Source organism: Canis lupus, chromosome 29, assembly GCF_048164855.1.
Source record: "Canis lupus baileyi chromosome 29, mCanLup2.hap1, whole genome shotgun sequence".
NCBI classification, from domain to species: domain Eukaryota; kingdom Metazoa; phylum Chordata; class Mammalia; order Carnivora; family Canidae; genus Canis; species Canis lupus.
This window is the reverse complement of record NC_132866.1, coordinates 30068614-30083500: the sequence shown is the minus strand read 5'-3', so window position 1 is coordinate 30083500 and position 14887 is coordinate 30068614. Positions and strand designations below refer to the sequence as shown.

Below are 14887 nucleotides of genomic sequence, written 5' to 3'. Positions count from 1 at the left end.
CCCACAGGAGTGCCTGGAACCATCTCTGGAGAAGAGCTAACAGAAGTTATCTTGGTTCATTTACCCACAGTGACACTCCCTGTGGACCCTCAATGAGCCTGGGATTCTGCTAGGCAGTGCTGAGGTCACTGGGAGAAACTTAGTCAACATTTGCAGTACAGGGTGAGGGGTGCTGGGCAGGAGGGAGCACAGAGAGATATCTAAAGGAGCTGGGGGGCAGGGCAGGGAGCTGGGAATGCCTCTGAAGAGGTAGAGTGGTGTCATTGCAAGTTAAGTTAAAGGATGCTAAGAGGTAGCTGGACAGGAGAGGCAGGAGGGGAGAACGGAGAGGATCCAGAGAGCAGACCCAAAGGTGTGGAGGACCCAGGACCCAACTTGCTCTTTCAGAACTGCCTATTCAAAGGCTCTAATCAGGGGCACCTGGGTGGCTCAGTCAGTTAACCATCTACCTCCAGCTCGGGTCATGATCTCAGGGTCCTGGGATTGAGCCCCTCATTGGGCTCCCCACTAAGCAGAGAGTCTGCTCTTCCCCCCCCCCCCCCCCGCTATTCCCTCTCTCTCTCAAATAAATAACATCTTAAAACAAAACAAAACAACAACAAAAAGCAAAGACCCTGATCCCTGGATCATGAGTTGGGAGGAAGCATTTTTTTCTCACTCCTAAGGTTGCCATCCAGAGGATCTTCCATTTAACTAGAGCAATGGCGCTCAATTGGGAGTAATCTTGCTCCTCCACCTGCCCCCTGGAATACCTGTCAATGTCTGGAGATATTTTTGGTTGTCACAACTAGGGAAAGGGGGTGCTATTGGCAACTAGTGGGTAGAGGACAGGGATGCTGCCAAATTTCCTACAGTGCACAGGACAGCCACCAAAACGGAAAAATATCCAGACCAAAGCATCAGTAGTGTGAGATTGAGAATCTTCAGTGCTAGTGCTACATTCCTGGCCTCCCTCCTTCCCCCAAGTCCTTGTCCTGAGGGCTGGAGCAGGGAGTCACAGATTGGTCAGTGTGCAAGAACTGGGAAGAGCAGTCCTTTTTGATATGCCTCCCTGCAGAGGCCACTCTATCCTGTGCTGAGGCTGGCCAGGCAGCCCCAGCCCTTCCCCCGACTCCTTCCACAGTGAGGGCTGCAGTGGCAGGTGCCCCACAGACCCCACTCTGAAGCCTGGCCTTCCAAATAGTTGTATCTGTGTTGATGGTGCCTGAGGCCTGCCGCTCTCCTCCCTTCTTCCTCCCCCTTACAATCTTTCAGCTGGTCCTAAATCTGAGTAGGGAACGGGGATGCTACTCATTGGGCCCCTTTAAATCCCAACACTGTACTCAAGGTTGGAAATCCAGTATCACAATTGGCTCTTGCTTCTTCGTTCTTCCTTACAACCAACCACTGGATCACCACACCCATTCTGCCCCATGAATATTTCTCAAACCTGCCCAGTCTTTCCATCCCCATCGCTGGAGGTTGCCACTCCACCTTTCACCTGGACAGTAGCAATACTTGCTAACTATCCTTTCCTTTCACCTGGTGAGCCACCCTAGCCAGAGAGAGAGACCCAGGGAATGATCGGGCTAGAAGGGTGTGTTAGAAAGAGCACTGTGGCAAAGGGTTGTGGAGGAAGCCACAGAGGGTACAGCTGGGGGCTGGGACTCCAGCTGGGAAGCAAATATTGTGCCCAAGTAGGAGAGATAAATGGGGGCCCGGAGATGCCATTCACTTGGTCATTTATTCAACCCATGTCCCCATGCAGCCACACCACAGCAGGCACTGGGCTCACCCGAGAATAGCTGGGAACAAGCAGCCCCAAGCTTGCCCCATGGCAAGCACTTGCCAAGGAGTCCCTCCACCTTGAGTGTCCTGGTCCTTCTGCACTGCCACATGCTAGACCTTCTGCACCTCCCCACCCCAGGGGCCACCAGGTCCTCTGCATCTTCCCCAGCACCCAGAAAATAGAAGGCTTCCTCCTCTTGCCCCCTGCTCAGGAAAAGCACCCCACTCCTCCTACAGCCGCATGCACAGACACAAAGCAGACATAGTCCTGCTCCAGAAAAGGCAGACAGAAGCTCAGGGGCCCCATTGAGGAGGGGCCCAAGAGACTGGCAGGCTAATGAAACAGGGTACTGGAAGTGAGAGGACAAATGGAGTCTCACAGCCTGGTACTTCAGGCGCGGCAGCTCCTTCATGAGCATTATTAACGAGGCAGGCTTCCTGGTCTGTAAAACAGCCCATGAAATGAGGTGATGCCTGTTGTGTGCTGAGCCCAGTGCCAGGCCACCTTGAGGTCCGTACATGGCACGTGAGGGTAACAGCAATGGTACTAAGACAGTATAGTGCTAACCACTGCTTGTGGGATGCAGGGAAGCAGCTCAGGAGGTCAAGCCCGGGCCCACTAGGTACTCCCTGCTCCAGGAGCAGTGGCCAAAAGGTGAATGGAATGCCTGGGACTGTCATACTTTGAGGAATAGGCTTGCTTCCAGGACTAATTTGTCTAGGGAGCTCAGTGGAGTTTTTCTGACTTCTTCAGTACTGCTTTCCAAACACAGGACTCCTCCATTTACTGATATACACATGCGTGCTCAGTTAGTAGATGCCCCTGGGCCAGGTTAGAAATGACACCTAAGAAAAAAAAAAAAAAAAAAAAAAAAAAAGAAATGACACCTAAGGCATGGCTCCTGACCTCAAGGAGCTTGCAGTCTATTAGGGCTGAGGCACAGTACAGAGGGATAAGCTTAGAGCAGCAACAGGTCCAAAGTATAGATGCAGCCCATAGGAGGGATGGGTTGGCTAGTCATGTGAGTGGGCAGGGCAGGTGGAAAAGGAAAAATGAGATTCCAAGGGAGCTTCATTCCAGGGGGATCTACAGGCCACAGCATGGGTGTGACAGCTTAGTGCACTGGGCAAGTGCAGTGGTCGCTAGAATACCATGTCTGGGGTGTGAAGTGCAGGGTACAGGGGAAGGTGGAGGTGGCAGTTGGGGCCCCTAGAGCCTGCCTGCCATGCCCAGGTAAGGAGCCTGGGAGTCACACCATGAGAGAGGTTTTGAAGTTAGCTATGACATGATCAGCCATGCATTTTAGAAAGAGCATTTTAGATCTGGGGCAGCAGTGTGCAGGATAGACAGACTGTGTTTCTGAAAACCGAATACAAGACTCACAGAAGGGATATGGGCATCCTGGGGCAGCACAGCAGCATGGCACTGGATGACCTCCAAAGTGCTTTTCCAGGCCTAAGAATCTATGGGTCAGGGTTTCTTGTTTTTTTTTTTTTTTCCCCTAAATCACTTAAAATGCATTAATGGACCTTGCTATTTAGAAGAATGCCCCTGGGGATCTTTCTGTGAAGCAGTGATTCACTCCCTAGTCTGTCCTCAGTGGAAATCCAAATTATCATCTATTCTCTCAGCTTAAAACGAGGCAAACCTGCACTGAGCTTCCTTGCAGCAGCCTGGTGGGAAGAAGAAGGGAAGGGGAGTAAGCACCCAAAGTGTGGTAAAGAGGAAGAAAACCTTGGTCTTGCTCAAGGTTCGGAGCTGGCCATCATCTCATAGGGTGGGCCCTGCTTGGGCTCCTCCATCCCTACTTGAGCAGTGGGACCTTGAGGGTTCTAGAGCCTTCTGGGAAGAAGGAGCCAGAAGGAAAACTGGCCCTCACTGATCCAGGCCAGTCTGGAGATCCACTTTCAAACAAAGAACCACCTCTTCCCCAGAATGGCCACCGATGTTCACTGATTTATTCATCCACCAAGTACCCACTGAGCTCTTCCACATGCCAAGCACCATGCTAGGCACTGAGTGTGTGACTGAGAACAAAAGACACAGTGCCTCCCCCGACATTGCTTACAAAGCAGTGTTTCTCCTTCTCAGGGACTCTTGTGTCCCCACTTGCCAAAGACATCTTGGATATACATAGCTTCTCTGATGAGAGGTACATGGTTTTGATCTCCAAGAAAGAGTCTGTTCTTAGAGACCAGAATGAAAGGGAATGTGACATTACTTCGACAACAAGTCTGCAGGTGATGGAAAGGGCCTGTCAGCTTAGCTCCTTTATTATAGGGATGGACCAGGGTGTAGCCTTAATCCTCTAAGGAGAGACTCAAGTGACTTCCTACCTCTAATCCTGAGCACGTGGAGGTCTTGCTCAGGTGAAAAACACCAAGTGAGGCTGTTTCCACCAATCCTGCCAGATCTCCTCTGCCCATGCAGGCTGGGATCTGGCTCCCGGGCCTGTTCTCCATATAGAGAGCTGAGTCAGAATTTGTCTGATGTGATGGGTCCTTAAAGACATACATCAAAATAGGGCAGGGTGGGGATGCCGAGAGAGAACCTCCATTGGGGTCCACGCTCTGGGAAGGTGGGGAGGCTGCTGTTAGGGATGAAGTCCCTGCAGTCCCTCCCCTGGTCACCGGGACAGCATGAGCTCATCAGTGATTCCTGTGACCTTGTCACTGTACTTGTTGGGGGCAAACAAAGATAACAGTAACTAGAAACAACAGGAAGGGTCATTTTATACACTCTCTGCACTTGCAATTCTTCTGTGGCTAATTAAAGTAATATGTCAAAATGTCCCTTGGAAGAGATCTTTAAGAATATGTCTGTTAAGTAAACAAGGTTTTACTAATTAATGACACGCCTTCCCATCCCTCCGTGAGGTTCCTTGCAGAACTTCCCTGTGCCAAGAAGGTTGAGCAGGAAAGAGTGAAGTTGCCACCTCCCCTTCCCAGAGGGAGTGGGGACAGATCCAATCGCTTGTCATTTGTGAAGCTATCAGTTTCTCCTCCGGATGTTGATCAGATTTCCTGGGCTGGAACCAACTTACAGGGCCAGGGTACTGGAATTTTTCCAAGAAGAAAACGCTTTGCTTCTTACGAAGTCAACACGGTTTCTTTCAAGGAAAATTTTTATCTTTTTTTTTTTTTTAAGTGGCTAGGGTTTTTGAAGGGCAAATCTTTGGACTTTCCTCTAAACATAATGATTATGATATACTTATTTGCTAAGACCACCCCCTGTCTCTCTCTCACACACACACACACACACACACACACTCAGAGAGGCATGGGGGTGGGGGGATGATGAGCCCAATATTACACAATGAGTCAGTGGCACAGCCAGAAATAGAACTTTCCAAACTCCCAAATTCTTAATAATAGCAATATTAATAATAGTCTCTTTATAATTTTCCAAGTGTTTTCACAGCTCACATTTAATCTATGCAGCATCTCTGAGAGTCCGGGTAAGTGGGTCTTAGCAAATCTGAGTTCTAGACCAGCAGATCTGAGTTCTAGACCAGCTTGGCTGCTTGCTTGCTGCAGGATCCTAGCTAGTCTTTTCACTTCTCTGGATCCTAGCGTCCTGAGCTGTGAAATGGGAAAGCCAGATGAGAACACTTCTGAAATCCCTCCCACCTCTGGCATACTACAATTCTGTGTGGTGGTGCCCCAGCCCAGGTTTCTCAGCCTTGGCACTATTGACAAATTAGTCCAGACAACTTTTTGTTGGGGGCTGTCCTATGTATGGTAGGATGTTTAGCATCATCCTTGGCCTTGACCCACTAGAGGCTGGTAGCACTCCCTAGCCCAGTGGTGACAACCAAAGATGTTTCCAGACAAATGGAACAAATGGAACATCCCAAATGACGGATGCTTTGGACCTGCTAGTCACTGCCAAAGGACTCCAGTAAGGTCAAGATCATGAGTGGTTCAGTGGCAAAAGGTCTTCTTGTCCCTAAACCTGTTGCAGGTCTCTAGTTTTCAAATGCAGCCTCCAAGTCCTTTGTTGCTTCTCATTTTTTAAATGCCCTAAGTGGTCCAGGGTGTTTTGGGTGTGATAATGAACCAATTGATTTCATACTTTTTCCTAAGGAAAGTTCACAGGTTTATGTCCCCTAAGCAACCAGCCAGGCTCCCCAGAAATCCCTCACAGAGCCCTGGCTGGCCTGGAAGCCTGTATCTGCAGCCTGCAGGAGGCTCGGTGAGCACGGATTTGTCAGCACTCTTAAATCACTGGGCTCCAAGGAAGGCTTCTCCCAGCACAAAGATCCTTCCTTAGGAATCAATAGCTCAGGGCCCTTCATCACATTCAGAATTATCCTGGGACCTGTAAAATTTCTTTTCCCCAAGTATGGCAGAACCCGAAAATGAGAACCCCAAGGTGGGGGAGGGAAGAAAGCAAGGAGGAAGCCCTGCCAGGAAGGCCTTGTCCATCAGCCCAGATGTTGCTGTGAGCAGAGGCTGATGTGCAAACCTGGACCCTCAGCCTCACTTACTTGGAAAAGGAAGCCACAGTGTGGTTCCCAGTGATCCCGCAATAATATCCCCTTCCAGCTGAATACCTCCTCATATCTTGCCAAGGGCAAAGGCATGTTAAAGACCATCATCCTTGATCTTCACTATGCTACCCTCATCACGGGGTTGCCAGCTTCACCATTTTGCAAAGGAGGAAACTGAGGCAGACCTTCGTCCAAGGTCTCTAAGCCAGAAAGTGGGGAGCCAGATTCTAAGCCTGTGTCCTTTCTACTACACTGGGCTGCCTTCTCGATGAGAGTAGGGTAAGGATCAGCCCTCCAGTGGGGCTCATGAAAGCAGTGACTTCTTATTTTCTTAGGGTCTAATGCCACTTTTCAAACTCTGTCTTCTCCCCATTCAATCAAAAATCCAGAGATCCTGTACTACAGCTATATTTCATGTAATTATTTCCCTCTCCTTATTCAGACTAGTCCAAGCCTTGGGAATGCAGGTCTCAGCCAGAGCCAGGAGCTGGCACAGATCTCAAGCACAGCCTCTCAGAACCCCACCTCTTAAAGGAAGGGGCTGTTGCTCCCTGGTGGTTCACATAATCCTACTATCTCCCTCCTCCCCTGAAGACTAAGACCAAACTTGCCTGTGAGCCTCAAGGAGCAGAGAAAACTCAAGCATCTTCCCTGGCACCAAGCATCTCTTGGTACTGGTTCCTCCTGAGGGTTGCCACCACATCTGCTGAGGCTCCAAGGGGACCCCAGAGGAGCTCTATGCAGTGTGCAAAGGAACAGGGTGGGGAGAGGAAACAGAGGGGTGGCCCCCAGGCCACTCAGCAAGCCTCCTTCCCAGGGCCCAGCTCAGATGTCGACAGTCAGACTCACAGAACAGAAAAAGGGCAGTGGAAATGGTAGTATACTCCAGGTCACCCAAGAAGCCTAACACGAGGATTTTGCAAAAATAGAACATCCTAGGACTCTGCCCTTGAGCTGGGAGCAGCAAATATGGGGAAATGGGCAAATAATGGTTGGGAACTCTGCACTTCACCCAGGATCTGAGTAACAGAGGTGCCACAGGCAGTGGTGTGATGCAGGACAGGGCGAGCCTACTCCAGCATGCCCTAGTAAAAGAAAGAAAGAGCTCTGGCCGGGCTTCTAAGACCACAGGGAGGGACCGAGCACTTCTGATTCCTATATGCATGGACTGAGAACTGGAGTTGCTTTGTTTCTGCCTAGAAGACTGCTTGGAATAATGAGATAACACAGTAGATAGAAGGAAAAAAAATTCAGAATTTCTATTACATATGTACACATTCTATACATATGTATATTACAATAACTTCATCTGCTTCTTGCTCTGAATAATTGATTTGGAGAAAACTTCCCCAAATTTACTAAATTTGTTAATTTACCAATGTCAGCAGTTATGAGTACCTGGTATGCTGAGAACACACGTCCATCTCCATAGTAAAGAAAAGCAGGTCACAAGATTGGAATGAGCTCTGAGTAGAGAACCGGGAATCCTGAGACCTAGTCCAGTGTCTTCCATCAAATAGCCATGTGACCTTGGGCTAGATACTTGCCCTGACTGGGCTTCGGCTTTTTAATCTATAAATTAAGTATGCATGCCAGTCTTGGAGATGGGATGAGGTTGGACTAGATGCTCTCCAAGGATCCTCCCTTCTAGCCCTAATGCTCTTGGACTCCATGCTCTCCTAATGAGTTCAAAGGACCCACCAGAACTGAGCAAAAGGAATGATCTCAGAGAGCAGGTGGGGCTGAGTCCCAGCCCTCCTGCCCTGGAATGTTGTTCCTGCGTCTGCCCCAATGCACCTGAGGCCACAGGACCACCTGATGGTCAGGAAGCCTGTGGTAAAAGGGCTCCCATCATGAAGGTGAGGGTTGGGGGCTATGGCCTGGGCTTGCCCAAAGTGTTTAGTTACCAATGGTCAGTGAAGGGCAATAAGTGGGAATGTCAGTGGTCTTGAGCTGGGTGCCTTTGGCGCCCCCTACTGGACACCAAGGAGCCTGCTGCACCTTTAACCTTCCATCACCTCTGCAGGCAAAAAGACTGAGAACAGGAGACTGTCCTAAGCACTTTCACAGTACCGCCTTTGTGGTCCCTGGTCCTCTCTCCACCATAGTGTAGGTTTGACTCCCTAGAATGACACAGGCGTTTGGTCCACACACTCACAGGGGCACTCCTGTGTAGCGATAGGACGTCTTAAGCAAACATCAAGGTGCCAAGTAATAAATATCAGGGTTCAGAACACCAGGTGCAACCCAGATGGAGAGAGGGGAAGAAAGAGCAACAAGCAGGTATCTCATTGCACAAATCCCCAGTGGAGAGAAGGTGTTGGGAAATGCAGCAGAAAAATGTTGACTGCAGGCTGAGGATGGAGCTGGGTTTGCAGGTATAGATTGATAACCCCCACAGAAGATCTCCATGCTGAAGCAGTTACCCTAGGAGTTCAAGATGCCCATTGTGTTCAGGAATGGGGTACAGGTGAAGAATACACCCCAGCTGAGCAGCATGCCTTTGACCTTCTCCAGAGTCTATTAGCGCCAAATGGAAGCCAGAATATTCTAATTGTGGTCCTCTGTGCCAGCATCAAGACCCTAAACTTTCACCGCTTCTTAAATTGACTTTAGGACCTGGTGCCAGAATGATGTTCTTAAGTCAGAGGAAGAGAAAATGCTTCTCCAAGAGCTATATTGGAAGAACCGCCATGTTCCCACTTTTCCATCCTCCATCTCCCCTTCCTCACCGCTGGGAGTGAGGTACAGCATGACTCTCTGAACTCGCTCTGATTCAGTCTTGGGTATCTCCAGCCCCAAGTCATCAGGGTAAAAAAATCTCCCATCAGTAGCAATTCTCTTCCCTGGTAAGTTCTCCCCTGATTCCAGACAGCACTACAGAGTTGTCCCCTAGACTTGGAGCCTTCTCCCCTTCTTTTCCACCTGGCTTCACTTGGGAAGTCCTGCACCCATCCCAGAAGACATCTCAAGTGTGACTCAAGAATGTGTCCTGCCTGGAGAGCTGAAGCATCTCCTGGGATGCAGAGAAGCCACCCTAGGTGCACACCCACCACCACCACCGGTAGCAATATTCATTAGTCATTCCCGGAGGCAGGGGAGTGCCCCCCTCCCAGCCCCAGGAGCATTTCCCGACCACTCTGGGAGGCTCTCATCCAGGCTGGCATGACTTTGGATTCTTGAGTTGGTTTTTGCAGAAACGGGACTAACCAGGGCTCCCAACTACTGTACTGCGAAGTGACGCGCTGCATTGTTGGCCATGCCCCCAAGCCCGGCCTGCCGCCCCACCGAAGCCTGTGTGTGTCCCCACGGGCAGAGGAGGACCCTCGGCGCCCCCGGAATGCCTGAAGCTGGTTTGCCTGAGACAGGCTGCGTGCGAGGAGACCACACCTCGGTCCAGCAAAGGCAGCTGGCGCTACGCGGCTCGCGGGGCTGCGTCCGGAGCTCTCTGCCGCCCGGCGCTGTGCCTGGGCGCTCGGCTTCCCCGGGGGAGAAGCGCCAGCTCCTTGGGGGCTCTTCCCCATCCCGGCCGCGTACACCCGGTCGAGGCCAGCAGCTTCCCCGGCCCGGAGCTGAGCCCGGCGGGGTGACTCCCAAATACCCGCCGGCGCACCCCTCCTCACCCGCTCCGCCCCCCTCGCAGCCCCGGGGCCCCCCTCCCCGAAGCGCTGACCTCCAGCGCCCCGGCACCTGCCCCGCCGGCGGGGCGCGCTGTGGTCCGCACCCCGCGTTCCCGCGTCTCCTGCACCTGCAGCCCCGCGCCCGCCTCGCCCCCAGCCCGCGGGGGAGGCTCGGCGCGCCAGTCGGGTCCTGCGCCCTGCGCCCTGCGCCCTGCGCCCGCCTCCCGGCAAGTTGGGGGCGCCGCCGCCGCCGCCGCCTTCCGTGGCCGTGGCCGTGGCCGTGGCCGTCTTCCCGGTTCCGCGGCCGCTCTCCCGCCCCCGGTGCCGGCGGGTCGGGAGGGGCGCGCAGGGCGGGAGAAACTTTCTCGGCCCGAGGGGTGGGGGCACGCGGGCGGGTACTCACGCCGGGGTCCGCGCTCGGAGCCGCCTTCGGGCCCTCTGCGCCCCACCGCCCGGGGGCGTCGGAGCGCGGGCGCTGCTGCCGCCGCCGCCGCCGCCTCCCAGCTCCCGGCCCGGTCCCGGGCTGGCCTCGAGCCTCCCGCCCCGCCGCCGCTCGCCGCTTTATACAACTCCACTCGAGCGCGCCGGCCTTATGTAAAGGCTGGCGGAGACCCGCAGCCAATGGCGCGGCGGCTGGAGCGGGAGCCCCGGGCGGGGGGCGGCCGCGCGGCCAATCGCGGCGCCGCGAGCGCGGGCAGCCGGTGGGGGAGGGGACGCCTCCCCGCGCTGATTTAGGAGCCGGGATTGCGGTGGCAGCAGCCGGCGGCCCGGCCGGCCCCGCGCGGCGGGCTCTGGGTGGGCGGCGGCGCGGGCGGCGGGAGGGCGGGCGCCCCGGTGCTCCCCCGCGCCCCGCCGCTGCGTCGCGTAACCTTCAGGAGGCGGCGGGGCCTGGCGGGGCCTGGCGGGGAGGGCGAGACGAGGGCGCCTGGCCGGGCGCTGGGGGCACTGGCGGGCGGCAAGCGGGGGTCCCCGGGGAGGAAGCCGGGGGGAGGGGGAGGGGGACGGGGAGGGGGCGAGCCTTGGGGCTCCGCGACCCCCGGCCCCCCGGCGCGCAGGGCCTGCTCTGCCCCCCGCGCAGGTCGCGAGCTGGCGTCGCCGGGCCGGGCCGGGCCGGAGCGGCCGCGCGAGGCGAGCTGAGAGCGAGATTTCGCGCTGCGGAGCGAGCGCCGAGCCGATCTTTATCCGGCCTGGGAACGTGTCCGAGCACCTCCCGGGGCTGCTCAGTATGGAGAGCGGAGCTTCGCGACGGCCCGGGGGGCGGGGGGCGGGGGGCGGGGGGCGGGCGAGCACAGCTCCGAGAGCAGGCGCGGCGGCGGCGGCGGGCCGCGTCCGCTCCCCCCCGCCCCTCCCCGCGTCCGCCCCTCCCCGCGTCCCCTCCCCCCGGCCCCTCCCCCCGGCCCCGGCCCCGGCCCCGGCCCCGCCCCCGCCCGCCGCCGCCCGCAGTGCCCCCACCCCGCCCCGCCGTGCCCCCGCCGTGCCCCCGCCGTGCCCCCGCCGTGCCCCCGCCTCCGCAGCGCCGGGGCCCAGCTTAATCCGGGGCCCCCCAGCAGGCCCTGTGGCTCTGGTCTTTCCAGCCCCCCTCGCCGCTCTGCTCGCGGGTACTGCTGACCCCCTCCTCGACCCCCAGCCCGCTGGTCTCAGCCTCTCCGGACCCGGGGCCCTGGCGGGCCAAGCTTGGGAAGAACGCACTGGGGCAGCAGTGCCCCAAATACCCGTGCGCTGGGCAGGAACTGGCCGAGGTCGGTAACACTCTAAGACGAGTCCTTTGTTTTGCGCCTGGAATCGAGACTGGCACCGAGGAGGCGCCCAGTGAGGATTTACTAAATGAATTGTGAGCTTCCATGAATAAAGCCTTTGGGTTTCGGAAACCTGGGGCTCGAACGGGGCGCTGGAAGAGAAGGACCTGGGGATGATGCTTCGTCAGAGAGGGAAGGAGCTAGGACTGTTTCCCCATCTATTGATGCCTCTCTTCTGGGTACTTATAAAATGACTCTAGTGGGGTTTTGTTGTTGTTTTATGGAGGCCCCCTGCCAAGCAGCCCCTGGCCCTAGTTATCCCCAGGTTTTGAGCAGAATTACCAAGCCTAGTTTGGCCCTGTTTTCAGGTCTCTGTGATCGTCCTCTGAAAAGAAATAGCTAAGCATAGGCGATCTTTGTAGCTCTTGGGCCTGGAACTAGCTCAGGTCCTTAGTCCTTTGAGGATTGTGGACCAACTGAATGCTTCCTCTAGACAAATACACAACACACACACACACGTAAGCACATCTCCAAGCATCATGTCTTGATCATTAGGGATCTCAAATCTTTTATGGGGCTCTGCCCAATGTCAACCTGTGTCCCTAGGGGTCTGGGGTTGCGGCTTATAATCATTTCCCTTTGGGGGATCAAAAGAACCCTTTTGAAACTTTCAAGAATCTGATTACTGCTATGGGTTTGTTTCTCAGGAAAATAATCACATACTTGTATACATGTTGCCATGCAAATTTAGGGGGTTCATGGATCCTTAAACCTTAATCTAAGACCCCAAATTAACCTTCACTTAGCAGCAAATAAACTCTGCCCCAAGGACACGCCTGATTTCCCAGCTCTTTCCATAACAAGTCCAGCCTGCTCTGTACCCTGCTGCATTATGCCCCCACCATGCTTAGAGGGCATCTAAGTCATATGGGCTTGGCCCTGGCATCTGAGAGGCCGTCTCCACACTTGTTTCTGCATCTCGGTCCCTGCCGCCCTCTTAGTGTGGAGGTAAGTTGCAGGTTGTCATGTTTTGTGTGATCAGTGAGAGTTCCTTAGCCAGAAACTCCAACTCAGGGAGATAACAACTGGCTGGTAATTAACCATTTTCACTCAATCCCAAGCACCTGAGCACACCTTTCTTGGTTTTTGTTCTCACCTCTCTCTGCCGGCGAAACTGCGAGCAGCAGCCCCAGCTGTGGAGCCTCACTTTACCTAAACCCGACAGATTTAGTAACCAGTGCAGTAATTATCAGCATTAGCCATCCAGATGTGAATAGGCTGTCTGCACAAAACAGCTCTATAATGATGTCACACTTTCCTGCAGCTAGCCAAATAGGAGTGCAACAGACCAGAGGTGCTGGGGAAGGGCAGAGAAATGCAGGAAATGACGGAGATGTTCTTTCCAGGAAGTTCTCCGGGGAATGCAATCTGGTTTCTGCACTTGAACTCGTAAGGGTTGAGCCAGTGGGCCAGGTAGATCTGTTCCTATAATTTTGAATTCCTCTAATGTCTTCCACATCCATTCACCCAGTTCATGTCTGTGTCCACTCAGAGTCCAACCCTGCCCTGCCTGTCTCGTTGTAGGTATCTTGCCTTCCTGAACTGCCTGGATGCATCCTGCTTTCTTGGGACATTTGTGCACTGCTATGAATTGAATTGTGCCCCCCCACTTGCCCCCTGCCCTGCTCAGTCCCACTTCCTTCGCATCCCTTCATATGTTGAAGACTTAACTTCCAATATGACTGTATTTAGAGATAGAGCCTTTAAGTAGGTAATGAAGGTTAAATGAGGTCACAGGGTAGAACCCTAGTCCTTAGGATTAGTGTCCTTATAAGAAAATAAAGAAACACTGGAGATTTTCCCCTCTCTCTGCACACGGACAGAAGAAAGGTCACGTGAGGACACAGATAGAAGTGGCCATCTGTAGACCAAGGAGAGAAGCCTTGGAGGAGACCAAACTTTGCCACACCTTGATCTGGGACTTCCAGCCTCCAAGTGTGAGGAAATGAATTTCTCTTGTCTAAGCCATCTGTGTGGTGTTTTGTTATGACCACATGAGAAGACTAAGGCACGCACATTTTCAACATACTTCCCCTATCCTCCCAGTACCCCAACTCCAGCCTTCTCCACTCTGGGGAAGTCTCTCTCCATATTATCCTTCCACAAACCTTGTCCATTCTTGTCCAGGACACTTGCCTAAGATGTTTTCTCATCCTCTGACACCGAAACTAAGTCTCACCTCCCACACCACCATCCCAAAGTGCTCTGGCCAACGAGCTTTGCCTTTTCTGCTCTCTTGCTGGTGGTCTGCAATGTCTTAGCACTCTATTATGTACATAGTTCAGTTTTCTAATTATTTCCTATGCAAAAAATGTGGCCATCTGGGCAGCCCGGGTGGCTCAGCAGTTCAGTGCTGCCTCCGGCCCAGGGCCTGATCCTGGGGATCCAGGATCGAGTCCCATGTCAGGCTCCCTGCATGGAGCCTGGTTCTCCCTCTGCCTGCGTCTCTGTCTCTCTCTCTGTGTCTCTGTCTCTGTCTCTCTCTCTGTCTCATGAATAAATAAATAAAATCTTTAAAAAATAAATGTGGCCATCTTACCAGAATGGAAGTTCCCTTAAGTCCTGAGTTTGTATGTTATACTTGACTGCTTCATGGAAGCCAGCATGAAACTGGGCACTGAGTGAATACACAGGGTTTTCGGATTAATTTATTTCAATTAAACATGATTACTTTAAAAAATACCAGAAAGTTTATGTGCCAATTCATTTGCTAAAAGCTCAAGATATTTTGTGTGCATCATTTTGGCATTTTGGTTATCTTGAAAGTCTATTGGAGGGGGGGCTCTTGGGAACTAGCTCCCTGTTATGGTCCAGCCTCAGATGGGTTACACAAGTCATTTAGAGTCATGCCAAGTCAATCCTTCTTTCTCCACATCAGAAGATTTGCTATCCTTCCTCTCCTTGTCACCCTCCCTGATCCACCTGGCTGTCTTCTCATTCTCCAGATGGAAAGAAAAGGCCAGGGAATCTCAGATCTTAGAGATGCTTCTGTTCTAACAGATCTGTTGCAAAAAAAAAAAAAAACAAAAAAAAAAAAAACAGGGAGGTTGCTACAGTTGCTACAGTTCCTCAAACCCTTATCTGAAGCCAAAGGGGTTTTAGAATTCAGAAAAGTACCGTACATTCTGAGACATCCCCTGTGAGGTCTTGGGCAGCATCTCTTAACGGGACCCATGAATATTTCTTCAGTAAAAATATGAATGTTCTCATG

The 14887-nt window shown here is 53.3% G+C and overlaps 1 protein-coding gene across 5 annotated transcripts in view; it reads right to left on the bottom strand.

The window, feature by feature from the left end:
- Positions 1–10420, bottom strand: part of CRTAC1 (cartilage acidic protein 1) — a 156332-nt gene extending 145912 nt beyond the window's left edge. For all 5 annotated transcript variants that reach the window (XM_072805775.1, XM_072805774.1, XM_072805771.1 and 2 more), the window contains exon 1: positions 10284–10420. The gene's annotated coding sequence lies outside the window, so the exon portion shown is untranslated. The remainder of the gene's footprint in view (positions 1–10283) is intronic.
- Positions 10421–14887: the final 4467 nt, after the last annotated feature.